Raw genomic sequence first — 20,376 nt, 5'->3', positions numbered from 1 at the left:
GATGCTATTACTGGCCCTTGTCATCTCCTGCATACTTTAAGTAGCTCATCCCTCAACAAGTGAGTTTCTTGTAGGAACACAATAGATGAATGAAGTTGTTTTAAGCCTAGTAATAACCTGTTTTAAGCTTGGATAGTTTACAAACTCCACAGACATTCCACAAAATATATTTAAGTTTTGCATTTGAAGTCATTTAACCAAAGATGTAAACATGGAATAAGCTATAGCATAAAGGCATATCTAAAATATGTTTAGTAACCACAAGGACCACATTAATATTTTGTATTGAGGAAAATATGTAAAGATCTGTTGAAACATTCATAGATATTTCCTAACAGTAAAACACTGAACGCCATTCCACTGTCTCCCTAACCGAGACAACCAACGCTTCCTCTCCCACCTCCCCCTAATCGTAGAGTGTAGCCTGGTGGACGACTGATCCATTAAAGAGAGCAGTCTAACCTAAGCGACGCTAAACAAAACAAAGTATCTCCTGCCTTCTCTCTGCCATTACTTCTCACAAACATAACAAAATACATATCTTGCAAGATGATATGTGAAATATCACAACAAAAGGCCTCTCTAGCAAGATGACATGTAAAATATCACGTAGTATTTGTTTGAAAAGTAGCAAAGAATATTTCCACCTAAAACAGTAACGCTAGTTAGTGAAGCCTGAGACTAACGTTAACGTTACAGTATGGACCGTCCAAAATAGCGGTAGGTGATCCACAACACAGGGTCTGCTGCCAGTAGCTACCATTTATTCACTACTAAATTTAAGCCTATGTGAGAAAAAAAGAGATCATTGAATATGTGCTACGTTACCCAAAGGCCCTTTGCACATGATGTTAGGCTTGCACCTGAGTGTCAATCATTTTAGTCCAAGGATATGATCAAAAGGCCTCCATTCTTAAATGGAAGAAGTTTGGAACCACCAATACTTTTTCTAGATCTGGCCGCCCGGACAAACTAAGCAATCGGGGGAGAAGGGCCTTGGTCAGGGAGGTCACCAAGAATCCGGTGCTCACTGAGTTCCTCTGGTGATGGGAGAAACTTCCAGAAGGGCAGCCATCTCTGCAGCACTCCACCAATCAGGCCTTTATGGTAGAGTGGCTCGACGGAAGCCACTCCTCATGAAAAGGCACATGACTGCCCGCTGGGAGTTTGCTAAAAGACACCTAAAGGACTCTCAGACCATGAGAAACAAGATTCTCTGGTCGGATGAAACCAAAATTGAACTCTTTGGCCTGAATGCCAAGCGTCACGTCTGTAGGAATCCTGGCACCATCCCAACGGCGAAGCATGGTGGTGGCAGCATCATGCTGTGGGGATGTTTTTCAGTGGCAGGGACTGGGAGACTAGTCAGGATCGAGGGAAAGATGAACGGAGCAAAGTACAGAGGGAACTGAAAATAGCTGTGCGGCGACACTACCCATCTTACCTGACAAGCTTGAGAGGATCTGCAGAGAAACTCCCCAAATACAGGTATGCCAAGCTTGTAGCGTTATACCCAAGAAGACTTGAGGCTGTAATCACTGCCAAAGGAGCTTCAACAAAGTACTGAGTAAAGTCTGAATACAGTTTTTTATTTTTTTATTATTATTATTTTTGCAAAAATTGTGTCATAACACCTAGCGGTCAAACAGGGAAATGGTTCCAATCATTTTTCCTTTTTATTCATTTTAGAAACACTTAAAATAATGGCTGTGTTTCGTGTAGGCTTACCCTGGCGTGACTTTTAGCAACATATTCAGCTCTATTTCCTCTCAGACACTAATTAACTGTGGTGGCAGGTGCAGTGATGACCGCTGAGAAGGAGCTGAGTGTAGAGGGAAGCAGTGTGGTGAGGGAGGTTATCGTCTAGTCCATAGGTCACTAACAGGCGGACCGCGGTCCGGATCCGGACCCAGAAGCCGTCCCATACGGACCCGGACCAAAACAAAAGATTATGAATTAAAACCTGACGGGGCGCTTCTATTTTAATATGCACAGCTTTTGTAGTCTTTACGGTACTCGTTTTGTGAATGAGGAAACTCACCGACCAATTGCATGTGAGTTAAGCGATCCCACGTGATACCACTCAGCCAATGAAGTCTTTGCATTCCTGGCGGTAAACATTGGGACTCTACAGTGCAGACAGATGAGAGTTTTAGAGGCAAGTTACCAAGGAAAAGAAAGTCGGATTAAAAAGATAGCGATATATGTAGAAAACAAAGGGAGCGAAAACAGACGAATGAGACGGAGAAAGGGAGAGATACAGACGAGTGTGCCGGAGAAAGCTGAGGAAAATACGAGTGAGACGGAGAAAGTTGACGAAAATATGAGTGAGACGGAGAAAGGGAGCGAAACAGACGAGTGAGGCAGAAAAAGGGTAACAGTTAGAGAAAATAAGGAACAAATGGCACTCTCCAAAAAAAGAAAAGTGGACAATGAAAACAGCATTTAATCCAGAATGGACAGACTCCACTAGGATCCTGAGCAACACATTCACTGCCCAACAACGTGCTCTTGAGTGTTCCCTTAGAGTTTCTTGGATTTTGGGTAAACACAAAAAGCCATTTACAGATGGAGGGGTTGTCAAAGAATGCATGAGTGCAGTAGCTGAAACACTACTTGAGGGAAAACAAAAAAATGAGCTTTGTGATAAAATAAAGCAAATTCCCATGTCAGCATCATCTGCCACAAAGAAAAGTGAAATATTAACTCAGGATGTGCTAACCCAGCTAGATGAAGCCATGCATAAGGCACCATGTGTAGGCTTAGCTGTGGATGAGTCCACTGACATATGTGACAATGCTCAGCTGTTAGTGTTTGCCAGGTTTTTCAACACAGCCCAGAAAACATTCTGTGAAGACATGTTAGGTGTCACTCCCCTTCAGACCAGTACAAGAGGAGAGGATATCTACCTGGCCATTAAGGAGATGTTAACAAAAAGAGGAATAGAGCCAAAACAAGTGGTTTCAATAACCACAGATGGAGCCCCTTCTATGATAGGGAAAGAAAAAGGAGCTGTAGCAAGACTGAAAGGGGACAATCCTGAGCTTTTATCTTACCATTGCATCATTCATCAATCTGTCCTCTGTGCCTCCCTGTCAGATGAGCATGCTGAGGTGATGAATACAATGATGAAAATGATAAATTTTCTCAGGGCATCCTCTTCCTACCAGCATCGCATGCTTAGGGAATTCCTCAGAGAAGTTGATGCCAATGCTGATGATCTTTTGCTGCACAACAATGTGAGATGGCTCAGCAAAGGCAGGGTGCTAGAGCGCTTTTGGTCCATCAGGAGGGAATTAGCATCTTTTTTGGCAGAGCTAAGCAGTCAGAAGGCAACACAGTTTTCTCTCTTTTTAGAAAATGAGAAATGGATGGATAATGTGGCCTTTTTGGTTGACATCACGTCACATCTGAATGAACTGAATTTGAGGCTACAGGGCAAGGACAATTCAATTTGTGAACTGATGACAGCTGTTCGCTCCTTTCAGAGGAAACTTGAAGTGTTCAAGGAAGACCTGCAGGGAGACTGTGTACACTTCCCAGCAGTGCAGGAACAGGTTCAGGGACAGAGAGATTTGTCTTCTTTTGTTGATTTTATTGATAAGCTGATTGTAAACTTCAGCAACCGTTTTGACAGCTTCAGCTTTGGAGAGCAGCTCACCATGTTCATTCAGAACCCATTTCTGATCACAGATGTCAGGGGGTTCTCAAAGGAAGTCACACAGCACTTTAAATGGGTAAATGCTGGGTCTCTCCAGATGCAATTGGTTGATCTCCAAGCAGATGTGGCCCTGAAAGAGCAGTTTGTAAGAACTGACCCTTCCACTTTCTGGTTCCAAATGGTCCCTGAGACTGCTTTCCCGGGTCTGAGGAAAGTAGCCCTATACATCTTGACCATGTTTGGATCCACATACAACTGCGAGGCAGCTTTCTCCACAATGAACATAATTAAAACTAAATATCGTTCCAGGCTCACCAATGAGCACCTTCACATGTGTATGAGAATGGCCCTGACTCCATTCAAGCCCAGGTTTAAAATTCTGGCAAGACAGGCTAAAGCTCAATTCTCTCACTGAGCAAAAACATGGTGGAGTGGGATATGAGGGGAAGAAAGTGATACTCTAAAACTGTTCAATTGTTAAGATCTGTTGAGATTTATTATTTGTAAAATTGGTTGAGACTGTTGAGTCAAGATGTGAAACAGAAAAGGGGAAATTCAAACTTTTCCTCCCTTTATATTATTTTTCTGAAGTTAAGCACTTTTTTTGAAAATGCACAATTTTCACATTTTATTTATTTTCTCTTATTTTGACATGCAGCCCTAGTTTTATTTAGTTAATTAATGAGAGCACATTGTACATATCTACAGTCATACATATATGTTCAGTAGGGCTGCCCCTCTTAGTCGATTAGTCGACTAATCGGTCGTTTTGGTCTTAGTCGACTAAGATTTCTTTAGTCTAAGTCATTTTTTATGCTTATTCATGCTTAATTACTCATTTCCAAGTAACTTATGAGAACATTTCTGGTGAACACGAGATTTAAAGTGGTGCTTTTGCAGGATTAATTTAGGAGAAACTCAGTTTTACAGATGGTCAATTAACTACATTTATATTGCGCTTTTCTAGTCTTGCACAGCTCTGTCGATTAAATCAACTAATCGATTAGTCGACAAACTCATATAAGTGTTAGTCGACTAAGAATTTCTTTAGTCGAGGACAACCCTAATGTTCAGTTCTATGTTTCGTGATAATAAATATTGTCAAGTTTTTGAATTGTACTGAATTAATTTGATTAGACGGTCAGTTATTGATTACATTCAGAACTACTAGGCTACTTAAATATATATACCACTAAATTGTTAGACATTATGATCTTCTGGACCTTTGCTTCAAAACATTTTCTCTAACTGGACCTTTTTTAAATTTTGTTGAATACCCCTGGTCTAGTCTATAAAGAGGGATACGTCCTCCAGTAGCTCAGAGATGGAACCTGGTTAGAGTGAGTATGAATTACCTGCTGTGAGGAACTCCGAGTTCGGGCCTTGTTCCAAGGATGATAAGGATGATTCTGGCCCAGTGGGAGTGAGATTTGTAGAGATAATGGATCCATATGTGGTGTCAGGTTAGGTGGAGAAGAGGTTGGGGACTGTTGAGTTGGTGAAGGTAACTGAGTGGACTCGTGATGATTTTTTGTTTCTCCTCTGTCCAGAGGGAGCGGGCGCTGCGGATTACGTGATTAGAGACAGGAATTGTGACTTGAATTGCTCTCCGGAACAGGGTGGCATTGAAAGGAGTGATAATGGGGTTAGGTTTAAGTGTTGAGGATGTGCAGTTGAAATGGAAGATTCCAGGTGTCTGTGACACCCTCCGTTTGGTGAGACGTAGATCCGGTGTAGAGCGTGGGGAAACAGAGAATACATTATCTGTCATGCTGGATTTTGATGCATAGTCTCTGCCAGATAAGATCAAGGTAGGAAGTGTCAGTTATCCCGTGAGCGATTTTGTTCCGTAAATATTAGTGTTTTAGGTGTGAAGTTTATGGGCCTGTTGCAGCAGTGTGTAGGCGTGAGATGCCTAGATGTGACAAGTGTGCAGGAGGGCATGAGATGAAGAAATGTGTGGTATCGGTGGAGAAAGTTCTGTGTGTTAGTTGTGGGGGTGCTAACGGGCTGGAGATCTGAGGTGTCAGGTGAGAGAAAGGCAGATTGTGGTCCTCTATAGCTCAACTGTAGCTCAATTGGTAGAGCATGGCACTTGTAACGGGTAGTGGGTTCGATCCCCGGGACCACCCATACGTAAAAATTTATGCGCACATGACTGTAAGTCGCTTTGGATAAAAGCGTCTGCTAAATGGCTTATTATTATTATTATTATTAGATTGAGGTTGCCAGGGTTACAGTAGTACAGAAAGTGTTGTATGCCGAAGCAGTGAAGGGAGTGGTAGAGGAAGATGGGTACAGGGTGAGGGATCTTGAGAGGATTCCTGTGAGTAGGCAGAGACCAAGAGAGAGTGATGGGAAGAATATGTGCTTCAGTAAGGTGGGCTTTTTAGCATTTATAGCAATGGTTGTCAATTGTACTGCAGAAATTGATCAAAAAGTCCCAGAAAATAGAGGCTGTGGTGGCAGCGGCAGAGAAGTACTTGGGATTGCGAGGATTTACTGCAGAACAGCTGCAGGGGGTGTTGAGTGGTAGTGGTCTGGCGTAGGACTAGATGGGGTTAAATAGTGGAATGGGGTGGTGGGTTTTTGTCGTGGAAAATCGCCACGAAGGGACTCAAAGTCAAATGAGTCCCTTGTTGGAGAGGTTCCAACAAACGTAAAAGCACCATAGTACACGTCGGTCGGGAGCTCTGCCGGGGCAGTCCCGTTAGTTGTCCTATATACTGCTTACACAGACAAGTTATATTTGCATGATTTTAGCTTTATTCATAATTAATTAATTGTTAACATTTGGTTCCTGCATGTGACCGACCAATACCTCACAAGGCTTCTTCTCTCCAAGCTGAGACCTTGAAACTGAGATATCCCTTTTGGATCCCAGAACAATGTTCTGGGCGTACTGCCAATTGGTCTGAGGAGGTCAGTCATCTGCACGAACCAAGAACATTTACCCTCACATTTTTTAGAGCAGGCTAATACTGCAATTTTGTATTAATTACCGTATCAATGAATTTAATGTACAGTGAGGGAAAAAAGTATTTGATCCCCTGCTGATTTTGTATGTTTGCCCACTGACAAAGACATGATCAGTCTATAATTTTAATGGTAGGTTTATTTGAACAGTGAGAGACAGAATAACAACAACAAAATCCAGAAAAACGCATGTCAAAAATGTTAGAAATTGATTTGCATTTTAATGAGGGAAATACGTATTTGACCCCCCCTCAATCAGAAAGATTTTCTGGCTCCCAGGTGTCTTTTATACAGGTAACGAGCTGAGATCAGAAGCATACTCTTAAAGGGAGTGCTCCTAATATCAGTTTGTTACCTGTATAAAAGACACCTGTCCACAGAAGCAATCAATCAATCAGATTCCAAACTCTCCACCATGGCCAAGACCAGGGACAAGATTGTAGACCTACACAACGCTGAAATGGGCTACAAGACCATCGGCAAGCAGCTTGTTGAGAAGGTGACAACAGTTGGTGCGATTATTCGCAACTGGAAGAAACACAAAATAACTTTCAATCTCCCTCGGCCTGGGGCTCCATGCAAGATCTCACCTCGTGGAGTTGCAATGATCATGAGAATGGTGAGGAATCAGCCCAGAACTACACGGGATGATCTTGTCAATGATCTCAAGGCAGCTGGGACCATAGTCACCAAGAAAACTATTGGTAACACACTACGCCGTGAAGGACTGAAAACCTGCAGCGCCCGCAAGGTCTCCCTGCTCAAGAAAGGACATATACAGGGCTGTCTGAAGTTTGCCAATGAACATCTGAATGATTCAGAGGAGAACTGGGTGAAAGTGTTGTGGTCAGATGAGACCAAAATGGAGCTCTTTGGCATCAACTCAACTCGCCGTGTTTGGAGGAGGAGGAATGCTGCCTATGACCCCAAGAACACCATCCCCACCGTCAAACATGGAGGTGGAAACATTATGCTTTGGTGGTGTTTTTCTGCTAAGGGGACAGGACAACTTCACCGCATCAAAGGGACGATGGACGGGGCCATGTACCGTCAAATCTTGGGTGAGAACCTCCTTCCCTCAGCCAGGGCATTGAAAATGGGTTGTGGATGGGTATTCCAGCATGACAGTAACCCAAAACACACGGCCAAAGCAACAAAGGAGTGGCTCAAGAAGAAGCACATTAAGGTCCTGGAGTGGCCTAGCCAGTCTCCAGACCTTAATCCCATAGAAAATCTGTGGAGGGAGCTGAAGGTTCGAGTTGCCAAACGTCAGCCTCGAAACCTTAATGACTTGGAGAAGATCTGCAAAGAAGATTGGAACAAAATCCCTCCTGAGATGTGTGCAAACCTGGTGGCCAACTACAAGAAACGTCTGACCTTTGATTGCCAACAAGGGTTTTGCCACCAATTACTAAGTAATGTTTTGCAGAGGGGTCAAATACTTATTTCCCTCATTAAAACGCAAATCAATTAATAACATTTTTGACATGCGTTTTTCAGGATTTCTTTTTTGTTATTCTGTCTCTCACTGTTCAAATAAACCTACCATTAAAATTATAGACTGATCATGTCTTTGACAGTGGGCAAACGTACAAAATCACCAGGGGATCAAATACTTTTTTCCCTCACTGTACATGGTTTGACACCAGTATTGCCAGCATTTGTTTTATTCAATGGGCTATCTAGAGTGATCAGAGAGTAGACTAAAGAAGTGAAGTAGACAAACTGCCAATGTTTTAAAGTTCTATTAAATGAGTCTGTGTAGTTACTAACCCTTGTGATAGTGAGTGGAGGATGATATGGCTTCTTCATCTGCATTGCTTGCTCTTTGGGGTTTTTGGCTGGGTTTCTATAAAGCACTTTGTGACAAGTTCTGATGTAAAAAGGGCTTCATAAAATACATTTCATTGACATGTATATAACACCAACTGACTGGTTCTTCTGATGTTGTTCACACAGGAGATCATGTTGAGACATTCTCTACATCCAGAGAGCAACAGCAGGAAGATCACAGAGCTAAGAGGTCTCACCACTGCCCACATTGTGAGGAGTTTTTCTCAATTCTATCAAAGCTAAAAATACACTTACAAAAACACACAGGAGAGAATCTGTATTCCTGTACTGACTGTGGGAAGAATTTCACTACATCACAGACTCTGACGGTTCATCAGAGAGTGCACACAGGAGAGAAGTCTTACTCCTGCTCAGACTGTGTAAAGCGCTTCAAAACATCAACTGAGCTAAAAGTTCATCAGAGAACACACACAGGAGAGAAGCCTTACTCCTGCTCTGACTGTGGGGCAAGTTTCTCTCATCAGAGCACCTTTAAACAACATAAACGTATACATACAGGAGAGAAGCCTTACTCCTGCTCTGACTGTGTAAAGTGCTTCAAAACATCAACTGAGCTAAAAGTTCATCAGAGAACACACACAGGAGAGAAGCCTTACTCCTGCTCTGACTGTGGGGCAAGTTTCTCTCATCAGAGCACCTTTAAACAACATAAACGTATACATACAGGAGAAAAGCCTTACTCCTGCTCTGACTGTGGGGCAAGTTTCTCTCAACCTGGTACCTTAAAACAACATGAACGTATACATACAGGAGAAAAGCCTTACTCCTGCTCTGACTGTGGGGCAAGTTTCTCTCAACCTGGTACCTTAAAACAACATGAACGTATACACACAGGAGAGAAGCCTTACTCCTGCTCTGACTGTGTAAAGTGCTTCAAAACATCAACTGAGCTAAAAGTTCATCAGAGAACACACACAGGAGAGAAGCCTTACTCCTGCTCTGACTGTGGGGCAAGTTTCTCTCATCAGAGCACCTTTAAACAACATAAACGTATACATACAGGAGAAAAGCCTTACTCCTGCTCTGACTGTGGGGCAAGTTTCTCTCAACCTGGTAACTTAAAACAACATGAACGTATACATACAGGAGAAAAGCCTTACTCCTGCTCTGACTGTGGGGCAAGTTTCTCTCAACCTGGTACCTTAAAACAACATGAACGTATACACACAGGAGAGAAGCCTTACTTCTGCTGTGACTGTGGGGCAAGTTTCTCTCAACTGGGCCACTTTAAAATACATGAACGTATACATACAGGAGAGAAGCCTTACTCCTGCTCTGACTGTGTAAAGTGCTTCACAACATCAACTGATCTAAAAATTCATCAGAGAACACACACAGGAGAGAAGCCTTACTCCTGCTCTGATTGTGTAAAATGCTTCACAACATCAAGTGAGCTAAAACTTCATCAGAAAACACACACAGTAGAGAAGCCTTACTCCTGCTCTGACTGTGGGAAGAGTTTCTCTCGACTGAGCAGCTTAAAAAAACATGAACGTATACACACAGGAGAGAAGCCTTACTCCTGCTCTGATTGTGGGAAGAGTTTCTCTCAACTGGGCACCTTAAAACAACATGAACCTATACATACAGGACAAAAGCCTTACTCCTGCTCTGACTGTGTAAAATGCTTCACAAGATCAGCTGAGTTAAAAATTCATCAGAGAACACACACAGGAGAGAAGCCTTACTCCTGCTCTGATTGTGGGAAGGTTCTCTCGACTGGGCAACTTAAAACAACATGAACGTATACACACAGGAGAGAAGCCTTACTTTTGCTCTTAATGCGGCAAGAGATTCTCCTGATTGGGCAACGTAAAAACACACCAATGGTTACACACTGGAGAGACTTATCACTGCACTGACTGTGAGATGAGATTCTACAGATTGGGCAATTTATAAAGACACCAACGCATACATAAGAAGTGGTAGTGGATTGGATCAAATGAAGAAAGCATAGAACACTATTGTAATCCTATTGTTTCTCACTGTTAGAGAACTGTGCAGAGGAAAGGGAGCGTTATAGAATGTTAGCATCTCTTTACTTTACTGATCAGTGTTGCACCTGGTGAGTTTTGCTGTGCTTAGATAGCTTCTACTGTATAGATATTGAGATGACCTTGGATTTGCCCTTAGGGTTGAATATCCTCTTTGAGGCGTCTCACAATGGAGTCTGATGGTTGACTGGGTGGTACTGCTTCCCTCTGCAGTTTTCTGTGGGAATGAGCTATTAGACACAACATACACTGAGTGTACAAAACATTAAGGACACCTGCTCTTTCCATGACATAGACTGACCAGGTGAACCCAGGTGAAAGCTATGATCCTTAATGATGTAGTTGTGGTGTATTTATTATGGATCACCATTAGCTTTCAGCAGAAAACAAGAAACTGCAGTTGCAGTGGGCTAAGGAATGAAAACACTGGACACTGGAGAATTTGAAAAACATTGCCTGGTCTGATGAATCCCGGTTCCTGCTGTTTCACGCTGATGGGAGGACTAGGGTATGGAGAAAACCACGTACAGTGGGGGAAAAAAAGTATTTAGTCAGCCACCAATTGTGCAAGTTCTCCCACTTAAAAAGATGAGAGAGGCCTGTAATTTTCATCATAGGTACATGTCAACTATGACAGACAAATTGAGAATTATGGTGGAAAATAAGTATTTGGTCACCTACAAACAAGCAGGATTTCTGGCTCTCACAGACCTGTAACTTCTTCTTTAAGAGGCTCCTCTGTCCTCCACTCGTTACCTGTATTAATGGCACCTGTTTGAACTTGTTATCAGTATAAAAGACACCTGTCCAAAACCTCAAACAGTCACACTCCAAACTCCACTATGGCCAAGACCAAAGAGCTGTCAAAGGACACCAGAAACAAAATTGTAGACCTGCACCAGGCTGGGAAGACTGAATCTGCAATAGGTAAGCAGCTTGGTTTGAAGAAATCAACTGTGGGAGCAATTATTAGGAAATGGAAGACATACAAGACCACTGATAATCTCCCTTGATCTGGGGCTCCACGCAAGATCTCACCACGTGGGGTCAAAATGATCACAAGAACGGTGAGCAAAATTCCCAGAACCATACGGGTGGGACCTAGTGAATGACCTGCAGAGAGCTGGGACCAAAGTAACAAAGCCTACCATCAGTAACACACTACGCCGCCAGGGACTCAAATCCTGCAGTGCAAGACGTGTCCCCCTGCTTAAGCCAGTACATGTCCAGGCCCGTCTGAAGTTTGCTAGAGTGCATTTGGATGATCCAGAAGAGGATTGGGAGAATGTCATATGGTCAGATGAAACCAAAATAGAACTTTTTGGTAAAAACTCAACTCGTCGTGTTTGGAGGACAAAGACTGCTGAATTGCATCCAAAGAACACCATACCTACTCTGAAGCAAGGGGGTGGAAACATCATGCTTTGGGGCTGTTTTTCTGCAAAGGGACCAGGACGACTGATCCGTGTAAAGGAAAGAATGAATGGGGCCATGTATCGTGAGATTTTGAGTGAAAACCTCCTTCCATCAGCAAGGGCATTGAAGATGAAACGTGGCTGGGTCTTTCAGCATGACAATGATCCCAAACACACTGCCCGGGCAACGAAGGAGTGGCTTCGTAAGAAGCATTTCAAGGTCCTGGAGTGGCCTAGCCAGTCTCCAGATCTCAACCCCATAGAACATCTTTGGAGGGAGTTGAAAGTCTGTGTTGCCCAGCGACAGCCCCAAAACATCACTGCTCTAGAGGAGATCTGCATGGAGGAATGGGCCAAAATACCAGCAACAGTGTGTGAAAACCTTGTGAAGAATTACAGAAAACGTTTGACCTGTGTCATTGCCAACAAAGGGTATATAACAAAGGATTGAGAAACTTTTGTTATTGACCAAATACTTATTTTCCACCATAATTTGCAAATAAATTCATTAAAAATCCTACAATGTGATTTTCTGGAGAAAAAAATTCTAATTTTGTCTGTCATAGTTGACGTTTACCTATGATGAAAATTACAGGCCTCTCTCATCTTTTTAAGTGGGAGAACTTGCACAATTGGTTGCTGACTAAATCCTTTTTTCCCCACTGTACATGCATCCATGCCGTTAGGATGGCATCCACGCCACTAGGTTTGGCTTCCAGTCAATGTGTTGCTGAGCTTGTAGCTAGTCTGCAGGCCAGAACATAATTAGCCTATAGCTGCCCAATTCATAGTCCTACACAGTGTAGCTACACTACACATTTAACACGTGGTTAGTGGGCTAATCAATTCAATGACCATAACATAATAATGTCCATCTGATTACAGTGGTAAAATCACCAATGTCTGTATTAATAGTCCAACTGTTCTATTCAAATATATTTATCATATTTCTCCAGTATCAAACCAGTGTGTCTTGTTTGCAACGAAACTGTCGCTGTTTGGGAAGAGTTCAATCTGAGATGTTATTATGAATCTAAGCATGGTACTTTCAGAAGTAGATTCAGAAGTCTGACGCAGAAAGGAAGGTAGGCCTAAGGAGTGAACACCCTATGTGTTTTACAGTGTCCATTTTATTATGTACATATTTTATTATTATTGAACCTTTATTTAACTAGGCGGTTCTTATCGAATTACACAAGGAGTCAGTAGAAACCATATTTGTTTAAGCAAGTCAGCCATATCAGCTATGTTTTTTTAAGGCAGTAAATGAGGCTGAATAAACTTTTTCGCTGCCAGACTGAGCTCCGGTGGCTGATAGCCAGGTGTAGCAGTGGTAAGGATTCACTCCGTGGTGTTGAAAGGAAAGCTCAAACTTTATGCTGGGCTAACAATAATTATGTTACAAAAGGTTTAAACGTTCCGATATTGTCACTAATCTGTATTTAGACTGTCTGCTACTTCAGGTCTAAATAGGGGTATAATCTATACCTTGTGACAATGTAGGACTACTGAAACCATCATTGTAAGACAGACTTTTTGTTAGCCTTTAAGGCGTCAGCATGCTTTCCAGCCGAAACAGTTCGGAAGAGTTTGTGCATATATTATGACTTTTTGTTTTCGTTTTGGACTTTTGGTAAGGTTTTTTTCAGCTGTTCTGGCACACAAAAATGTTTCCTCGAGTCAAGCCGAAGTCTGTAGCCGAAGGGGAAGGGGGTTATTGGTCAACAGTAGGTATTCTTCATTAAAGTCTTTGTTAAAGTATTTCTCAGTTAAAAAATCTGCATGAAAACGACTCTCATTTAATGACAAACATCTTTGTTAAATGTAAAATTGCACGACTAAGATCTCCTCGGCAAAAACATCAACATTAAAGACGGATTTCTTGAGTTTTCTGACTATTTTGAGGAAGTGGCTATAGACCCTTTTCCAGTACATGACACACTGACGTCACAAACAGACGCGTGCGACTCTTGGAGGCAGTAGTCTAGATTTACATTTTTATTACTTCTAAACAAAATAACTTTTTTGGGTTCTCATACACTTACAATTATGTTTTGATTCTTGCTTGAACAGTCGCTATGATTATATTTGGTTGTGTGTGATCTTTGCAAAATACCTTCGATGCAGCAGTTGTTGGCTAGAATGCGTATGCTGATTGATATAGGCTGTAGCAAAAGCTAGCCAAAGAGCCATTTTACTGGTTGAAGTGTTTTTTAAGTATAATGCAGTTGATTTGTGATGATGCCACAAACATTATATTAAGCAGGGCATTCATACGAGCCTTAAAATCCAATTATAATCCAAAGTAGTGTGAAATGCACTCATAAGCAACATGTAAATAGAGGCTTTTTGTTGCTGGCGTTCTATACACAAGTTTACACGCTGTATCCCGGGTGGCGCCATAACTCTACACAAATGCATTTCATTTCCGCCGGAAGTTGTTTGCACAACGTCTGCCGGTGTAAACACAGCGATGTCGACGCTAGCTTGGGAACACGGTTCTACTATTCTGTTGGAGATCAAGTCACCTGTGATGGGAAACAAGTCACTTGCAGAATTTTTGGCAACAAAGAACTGCGAAATCACAACTGTGGCAAACGGAGATAGGGTAGATTACCATATTGCCTGCAATGGTCCAAAAGGCTACTACATGCAGGTACAAATTGGGATGCACTGCACAGGGCTTCAGCACTCCAAGTTGGTGATCTGGAACAAAACTGAGCACCTAGAAATCGAAGTACCCTACGACCAAGGCTTTGTCCAGGGGCATATCATAAGGCTGCGCACATTCTACTTTGCCCACATGCTCCCGAAAATTGTTGATGATTTTGTTGAGGGAAGGTTACAGTTCTGCAGTAAATATCTCACCATTTTAAAACCAAAATAAACTGCCTTATTTAGGTCATGCCCACAGGAGCCAACAGATGTCCATTGTTTACATGATCTCTTTATGCTGTGCAATATATCAGTGTGCCTACTGTTTGAGTGAAAATAAAGTTTGATGTAATTTCAATCCTTAGAGTGCTACAATTTATTTTAACACAGTTCATAATTCATAGTAAGCTCATACTGTACATAAATAACACTGGATTAATTAATTGTTTTGAGGAAACTAAACAAATGGCTTCAACAAGAAAGATTGTGTGTTTAATCTTAACAGGTATTAAAAAGTAAAATACAAAAGCAGCCCACACAATTACATCACTATGAAAATATTCATATATAATATTTAAAAATACAATGCACGCAGTATTTGTTGTGTTTATCTGTATTTAATGAACAACATGGCTGGGTGTTGGTAGACAGGGACACAGGGCAAGATTCTAAACCTCACTGATCAGTGGACTCTTCAGGTTAACTAGGCCAGCACAGATGGTTAAGATGTTGTCCAGTTTCAGTGCCATGCTGATGGGAACATTCTGGGATAAAATCTTAAACACCTTCAGTCTCTGGATTGCTCTTTCCACATGTATGCGGACATTGGCTACCCATTGGGTCTGGGCATCTCGAAATGTTGGTGTAGCAGGCTCGGCCTCACAGACAGGCTGACAGGTTTCTGGAGCATCTAAAAAGGGGAAGAGAAAACATGGATGGAGCTAAATTAATGCAGGCATAGAGTCCTCTCACTACAAACATCACAATGGAAAAATGTGTACTACAACATTGCACTCACACGCACACACACAATCATCATCACAACAGCCTGCCACCTTGCATTGTATTTATGATGTAGACTAAGGCACACGCAGGCAGGCACACACACACACACACACACACACACACAATTAATGATGTAGCTATCGTGGGCATTGTTTGTCCCATCTCCAAAACAATCAATTGCCATAGCAAAATACCGGTAGCAATGTTAATGTATGACAACTTCTTCATAATTAACAGTATTGTCAGCTTCATAGCTAAAGTTGCTGAACTTACCCTCAGATTCAAGTCTGCGTTTCTTTATCTGGGAGGAGGCAGTGGTCCGCTGGGTGAGTTGACGCCTATTTGGCTGGAGAGGGCGATTGTATCCCAACCACAACTCTGGGAAAGGATTATCCTTGGTAGGTTTTTGGTCAACAAAGTGATAGGAACAAACAAAAACGTTGAGGGGTGGTTTCTTTAGATTCAATGCCTTCAGCCAGGTCCTTGATTCCGAGTCGGTATCAGGCTTGCGAAAAAATTAAACAATGCATGGACATTGCCTCTTTGTAGCTGGTTTGTGGTCGTAGCACTCTCTATCTAACCACTCGTTCAGGTGCTTTCTCGAGTTTTTGCAACCAACTACCGCACACGTCGTTCCCGAACCACTTTTCTTCATGTTGTAATTGTAATTTTTATATCCTCTTTGTCACTGCGATATCAGTGCTTTGTCGGCACAACGGAGCTAGCTAGCAAAACAAACCCAGCCCGGCAGAACGGAACTGGATGGCATCGACGGGAGGAGTTCAGGAAGTAGAGCGGAAACGGCTCAAAAACTTGTCTATAGATGTCGATGTGGTAGTGGGGGGAACAGGAAGTTCCGGGTTGGCGCGACCCATTGTTCAGAATAAAGAATGCGCCAGACATGTGCTGTCAAGACGACATTTTACATTACATTTTAGTCATTTAGCAGACGCTCTTATCCAGAGCGACTTACAGTTAGTGCATACATTATTTTTTATACCCCCCGTGGGAAACGAACCCACAACCCTGGCGTTGCAAACGCCATGCTCTACCAACTGAGCTACATCCCTGCCGGCCATTCCCTCCCCTACCCTGGACAACGCTGGGCCAATTGTGCGCCACCCCATGGGTCTCCCGGTCGCGGCCGGGACACAACTTTGTGTCCGTTTCTATGTATTACTAGAGGTATGTAATAGCACGTTTAAACTTTCTAATATCGAAAGAACATGTCATAACATGCTAGGTAACAAATACGTCAAGGTATTCTCCCATTTGGTAAAGATATTATGTGTTATTTTTGTGTCAAACCGAGTGAGTGAAAGAACGTGATAAAAACTATTTTACAAGTCACATAGCTAGAGATTTGCGATTTGTCTGAGTGGATGTACATAATTTCGTCAAAGTAACTTAATAAAATAAACCATTTGAGATTTCTGTGTTCGTTTGACATGTTATTGGTTTTGTGTAAAAATGTATAATCTTACGAGCTGTTAAAATGGCGTCCTCCATTCTGATGTTGGTTTAAAGTCCACATAGAAGATAATGGCCCCATGAGATATTTATGTAGTTGGTGCAGTATATTATTTTACTGTAGTAAATATACATTGTGTGTTCAGGGTTATTCGATCCACAAGTACACCACAAGTATGACAAAAGCAATATGTGTACTGTTCTACATATGTTGGTAACCAGTTTTATAATAGCAATAAGGCGACTCAGGCGTTGCATCGTGCCTAACAGCCCTTAGCCGTGGTATATTTACCATATACCACACCTCCTCTGGCCTTATAGTATAAATATACATGAGTTCTAACTTGGAAAAGCATTTATTAGCTTTCAATTGTACAATTTATGCTCCCCGCATATAACTACGAAGACAGCCGGAAAGGCCCTAAAGTATTGGAGATTTTTCAGTTAATCGCGGTTAACCACTATCTCACACAAGGATAGAAAACATAACAAGCTAAGTATGGTGCAAAAGGAAATGGCTCAGTTGAAACAAAGACAGGAAATGGCTCAGTATACGCCTATGGAGAAAGAACCACTTAAAGGGTTAAAACAGAGCCAGGAAGTGGCATAACAGGGTTTGGTCCCGCCACCATTGTTTCCAAAAACAGACTGAATAGAAGGAAGAGAAGTCAGAATGTGCCACTATTAAATAATAAACATGTGGGCGGGACAGTCAAGATGTTAAGATTGGAAACAATGGTGGAGTAAACTAACCAGGGATGGATTAAGAAAAAGGTGTGTACTAGGAGCAAAAATGAAACTGTATAAAAACTGACAACTGAGTGTTGGAGAGTAGCTGCTCTACAGACCAGCTCGGCTCTATTGCTTGTGTAAAAAAGTCTATCTTGATTCTACAAAAACTCTGGAAGTACTTTGTTTTTACTGAGGATAAGGACAATTCTCCACAACATTGTCTGTTTCTCTTTATTACTACAGGCCGACTAGGATTAAATCTGAGGCCTGTAACATCAACAGTGAGGACAAACCCAGCCTGCCTCTCTCCTTCCACACTGAGTCCAAACCTACAGTCACTGGGTCCTGATTGACAGTCGAGTCCAGTTTGCACCGCAGGTACCAGAGATGGCATCAGTGAAGCTGGAAGACTGCAGTCAAACACTGGAGCTGAATGTCAACATTAAAGATGAAGAAGAGGAGGAGAAGATTGGGAAATCTGTTTCTCATGGTAAGAGCAGGTTCATTCCAACTTCCCAGTGTACATGAACAGTTGCAGTAGAACTGTTTCATGATGAACTGTTTCAATGAGAAGGTAGATGTTATTTCATGCTACTGTGACTTGCATGGATGACACCAGTATAGTCTGTTTTGGAATGGGTGGCCAGTAATAAACTGGCCCTGAACATCTAAAACTAAGAGCATTGTATTTGGTACAAATCATTTCCTAAATTCTAGACCTCAGCTGAATCTGGTAATGAATGGTGTGGTTGTTGAACAAGTTGAGGAGACTAAATTACTTGGCATTACCTTAGATTGTAAACTGTCATGGTCAAAACATATAGATTCAATGGTTATAAAGATGGGAAGAGTTCTGTCCGTAATTGATGCTCTGCTCTTTTGACACCACACTCCAAAAAGCAAGTTCTGCAGGTTCTAGATTTGTCTTATCTTGATTATTGTCCAGTCGTGTGGTCGAGTTCTGTAAGGAAAGACCTAGTTAAGTTAATAAGTATATAGGATATAGGTTAAGAACTTTTGTGAAAGAGCACAGTTTGAAAGATATGGCATACAGAAGAAACTGGATGGACATCATGAAAATGATCGGAGATGTTGAGGAGTAAAAACAAACAAAATAGAACTATTGTGAAATTGACTGTGTCCATAAAATGTATATAGTATGTATAAGCTGGAAGTAGAGGCCTAAGCATTGTTGTTCACTAGTTTACTCCAATTAGGGGAGGGGTGGTGGGGTTGGAAAGTAATAAAGGAAAATATGTATTTTTAAAGGATATATATATATATATATATATATATATATATATATATAATATATGTATAATATATATATTATATATATATATATATATATATATATATAATATATGTATAATATATATATTATATATATATGTATATGTGAAAAAAAATATATGGGGGATTGGAAGTGATGCAGACAATTACATTGATGGAAGTTACAATCTATCAGAAATATTAAAGCTGATTTATTTTAAATAAAATGGAATAAATAAAAATACCTGTTTAAGCTGCAGCTGGCCCAGAACAGAGCGGCACGTCCTGCTCTTCATTGTAATCAGAGGGCTAATATAAATACTATGCATGCTGTACACATATCTCTGACACACACACTTACCCCACCAGACATGCCACCAGGGGTCTTTTCACAGTCCCCAAATCCAAGAAAGTATACACTATTATATAGAGCCGTTATTGCATGGAACTCCGTTCCATCTCATATTGCTCAAATAAGCAGCAAACCTGCTTTCAAAAACAGATAAAGCAACACCTCATGGCACAACGCCTCTCCCCCATTTGACCTAGATAGTTTTTGTATGTATTGACATGTAGGCTACGTGTGCCTTTTAAAATGTTTTTATGTAGTTCTGTCCTTGAGCTGTTCTTGTCTATTAATGTTCTGTATTATGTCATGTTTCATGTTTTGTGTGGACCCCAGGAAGAGTAGCTACTGCTTTTGCAACAGCTTATGGGGATCCTAATAAAATACCCAAATACCAGTATTGCCAGCATGTGTTTTATTAACTGGGCTGTCTGGGGTGCTCAGAGAGTACATTTACATTTACATTTTAGTAATTTAGCAGACGCTCTTATCCAGAGCGACTTACAGGAGCAATTAGGGTTAAGTGCCTTGCTCAAGGGCACATTAACGTCATTTAGCAGACGCTCTTAGCCAGAGCGACTCACAAATTGGTGCGTTCACCCTATAGCCAGTGGGATAACCACTTTACAATTGGGGGGGGGGGGGGGGGTAGAAGGATTCCTTTATCCTATCCCAGGTATTCCTTAAAGAGGTGGGGTTTCAAATGTCTCCGGAAGGTGGTGAGTGACTCCGCTGTCCTGGCGTCGTGAGGGAGCTTGTTCCACCATTGGGGTGCCAGAGCAGCGAACAGTTTTGAATGGGCTGGGCGGGAACTATGCTTCCGCAGAGGAAGGGGAGCCAGCAGGCCAGAGGTGGATGAGCGCAATGCCCTCGTTTGGGTGTAGGGACTGATCAGAGCCTGAAGGTACAGAGGTGCCGTTCCCCTCACTGCTCCATAGGCAAGCACCATGGTCTTGTAGCGGATGCGAGCTTCAACTGGAAGCCAGTGGAGTGTGC

The sequence above is a fragment of the Coregonus lavaretus genome (assembly GCF_964263955.1).
Source record: "Coregonus lavaretus genome assembly, contig: HAP1_SCAFFOLD_90, whole genome shotgun sequence".
NCBI lineage: Eukaryota > Metazoa > Chordata > Actinopteri > Salmoniformes > Salmonidae > Coregonus > Coregonus lavaretus.
The sequence above is the reverse complement of the archived record's forward strand: the minus strand, read 5'-3'. Positions refer to the sequence as shown.